Genomic DNA, 3,882 nt, shown 5'->3' with positions numbered 1-3,882 from the left:
TCTTATGTCAGTCAGAACTCGAGCGCATAACAAGTGGTGGGAGATAAGATAAGGTCACTTGGGTAAGGAATGACCATGCTTCTTTTCTCTTTTGATAATGCTTGTTGTTCTTGATCTTGTTACAACCATGGCGGCCTCTGCGTAATTATTTGTGTTGTTTTCTACTTTGTAAAGCAGTAAGGAGAGCGAGTTGCTAGCATATCACCCTCTACCCACATTTTCCACATCCACATCTTTACCATATGGGGCCTTTGCAAAATCCGATAAGAAGTATAGATGCAAATCTATCTAATTACTTGGCTCCTAAAATCAGGCTTAACTTGGTGATCGGTCGACTTACAACACCGTTCTTCGTCTTGAGTTTACTTGGTAGAGTGTATTTGTTAGCTTGACAACAAGGTCAAGGTGAGCCCTGATTGGCTGTATGCAAATAGATCTATGAGGGATCTGTTCAATTTCACTCACAAATTAAAAAAAATGTTTAAACTAAACAGTTTGCAACTTCGTATACTGGTGTAATTACTCACGCAGAACACGGTTTACTGTGAACATTTTGGACAAAATTTCGTATTTAAAAAGTTATTTCGTGTTAAAGATGTCGTATTTGGGTAATTTTAGCCAATCAACAACGTGTATTCAATTGAAAAAAGCTACTCCTGTTTGCAATAGTAATCGAAGAGGAACAATTTCCGGGTCGTCTCTACTAAATATCATCACTCTGTTGTCGTGCATTCCTTACTCTTTTCTTCTCTACTGGCAGACAGCCACTTCTACACTCTCAACTACCAACCAACGAGTGAATTTGTCACTGCCACTACAATTTCAGTATTTCCCGGTGTATAAGCCGCTGTGCGGCTTTAGAAAGGTGTACCTAATATGTATACTTTTTTATAAGTTTGAGGAGGAAAATAATTTGTGTATGGAGATCGACTAATTCCACTGATTTTTTCAGAGGAAAGGTCAGTTGGTGAACAACGCGAAAGACTACGGCTTCAGTACATTGGTGCTTGGATGAAAACAAAGCATATTTGTTTTGTTTTGCCTTCATGTTTTGATAATGTTATTTCTAATCTAATAAAGACTTTTATCTTGACGAAATGTGTTTGTTGTTAATTATAAGATAAAATCACAACAATAACAATATATCTCATAGTTGTAAAATAAAGCATTTTGAAACTACAAACCCATCAACAACAAAAAAAAAGCTAGCTGCAGACCCGTAGCTCTATAGGTCTTTTAAACACCGGTGCGCTTTATGTGTAGGTAAAACCAAAATTTTTCCCCAAATTCGGTCCTGCGGCTTAAATAACTACGTTGGGTAAAACGAATAAATATATGTAAATAATATTTCTTCCTTCTTGGTGTTGATTCTTCGATGTTTACAGGTTACTCCGACGCGAGAACCAAAAAAAAAAAAAAGAAAAAAAAAGCGTGTAATATGCAACACAGGCAGTAAACAAAAAATATAATAGAACACAGTGGTGACATTTAGTAGAGATGACCCAGAAGCTGTTTCTCTTCGATTACCATCGTAAACAGCAGTAGCTTTCTTCAACTGGATACACGTTGATTGGTTAAAGTTACCTAACTACGACAACTTTAACACGAAATAACTTCTAAAATACGAAATTTTGTCGAAAATATTCAAAGTAAACCATGTTCTGCGTGAGAAATTACACCAGTGTACGAAGTTTCAAACTGTTTAGTTAAAAAAAAAATTAATTAAAAAATCTGTGAGCCAAACTGAACAGATCCCAAATGATTTCATTACTGGGGTCCGGGACTCTCGTGAGAAAAAACATTTCGCGAACGGGACACCGTTCTGTTGCAAGGTTCAAGGCCACTAATTTTGCGGAGAGTCGGGGGTTTGAAAGTTGATTACATAAACTACAGTACTTAACTGGTATTTTATTTTATCGATCTCGATGAAAAAAACAAAGCTGATTTCAGATTTGAACTCAGAACATAAAGAGCTAGAAGAAATACTGCTAAGCATTTTATTTAGTCCGACGTGCTAACGATTTTGCCAGTTCGCAGCCTTTTCGTAAAATATTACCAGAGGATAAATGAACCGGAAAAGGTTCAGAGCTCCTGACCAAGTTCATAACAATATAAAGAAAGAATTAATAGGAGAGCTCCCAATTGACCTCGTTCAGTCGAGTCTTTCCTGATTATGTATCCTAATTATGCCGAGGTTCTCTTTAACGATCGTTTCACTGAAATTATTACAACAAACGCTGATAAAAACTAGAATGAATTCAATCGATTATATTCCATCTTTTATGTATATATGTTGTTGGCACTCCGTCGCTTACGACGTCGAGGGTTCCAGTTGATCCGATCAACGAAACAGCCTGCTCGTGAAATTAACGTGCAAGTGGCTGAGCACTCCACAGACACGTGTACCCTTAATATAGTTCTCGGGGATATTCAGCGTGACACAGTGTGACAAGGCTGACCCTTTGAATTACAGGCACAACAGAAACAGGAAGTAAGAGTGAGAGAAAGTTGTGGTGAAAGAGTACAGCAGGGTTCGACACCATCCCCTGCCGGAGCCTCGTGGAGCTTTAGGTGTTTTCGCACAATAAACACTCACAACGCCCGGTCTGGGAATCGAAACCGCGATCCTATGAACGCGAGTTCGCTACCCTAACCACTGGGCCATTGCGTCTCCTTTCCATCTTTTATGCATCTATTTAAGAAACCAAAATTGCATCCGTTCACGCCCAGAGATCGAATCCAGCAAGGGTTAAACTTAGCTTTTTATCATTTCGAGCTCAATAAAATAAGAAGCGCTATCGATTTTATCGACTGAATCCTCCCCCGAAATTTATGGTCTTTTGACTAAGTTCCAAAGCAATATTAGAAGTTCTGCAAATCATTCCCAAGTAGAAATTTATCTATTGTTGAGTTAAGTTTTTGACCATATTTTGAAATCCAGATGAAGCTGTTTAATTTAATTTCTACAAATGAAAACCTTTTGCAATCACTCGAATCTTACTACGTCCAATATTCTCGCTTCTATAGATTCTAGGATTTGTGTAGATATAATAAATTAAAATAATAGGAAAAGGTAGTTCAGCAGATAAACTTTTCTTCTGAAAAAATATCTAACTTACACGATTAAATCATACAGGTTCCATTAAATTCGATTGTTCAAGCCAATACGAGTTTAATAACAAACTTAAGGAATAGGAATGCGAGAAACAGAATCATTAAAATGCAGCAACAATTTTTTTGGAAGAACAATAGTTTTTTCTCTCTCTCTCTGTTATTTCGTCTTCTTTTGGGGAAAACATGTCAATATGTCAGTTCCAATGACGCAGTTTACGTAGTAAAAAGCAAGAAAGATTTACCATTCATTATAAAATACTAATAAAATACTAATAAATACAAATACGATACTAATACATTTTTGATCAGTTAAATGACAAATTAGTCTTCTTACCTGGGAAAACTGGCGCAAATAAGCTGAACATGATATGTCAATCTGATACAATTTCGTAAAGCGAGCGATTGAAAACTGGTTGACGTACAAACACGTTGGTTAATAAATAACACAGGTAAAATTTTCAATGATTAAGGTAAGCAGATGTTGACACTAATACGATGACCTACATTCATAGCTGTTAGATATATTAATAAAAACAGTCTAAACAATTCCTACAATACTCAGTCATTTCTCCGTGTCTGGAGTCGCGTGTCTTGCATTTTTCTATCTTTTTTTCTCGCTCTATTCGCATAACTTAAATGCTCAAATATATTTTAATGTAAAGGGAAGGTAAATTAAATTGTATACATGAACACACACACGTACACACACACACACACACGCACGCACACACACACACACACACACACACACACACACACACACACACA

General features: G+C 36.6%; 1 protein-coding gene across 2 annotated transcripts in view; it reads right to left on the bottom strand.

The window, feature by feature from the left end:
* Nucleotides 1-3,713, bottom strand: part of LOC106882844 (uncharacterized) — a 25,071-nt gene extending 21,358 nt beyond the window's left edge. For both annotated transcript variants that reach the window (XM_014933645.2, XM_014933646.2), the window contains exon 1: nt 3,449-3,713. The gene's annotated coding sequence lies outside the window, so the exon portion shown is untranslated. The remainder of the gene's footprint in view (nt 1-3,448) is intronic.
* Nucleotides 3,714-3,882: the final 169 nt, after the last annotated feature.

This window comes from Octopus bimaculoides, chromosome 5, assembly GCF_001194135.2.
Source record: "Octopus bimaculoides isolate UCB-OBI-ISO-001 chromosome 5, ASM119413v2, whole genome shotgun sequence".
NCBI lineage: Eukaryota > Metazoa > Mollusca > Cephalopoda > Octopoda > Octopodidae > Octopus > Octopus bimaculoides.
This window is presented reverse-complemented; position numbering and strand designations above follow the sequence as displayed.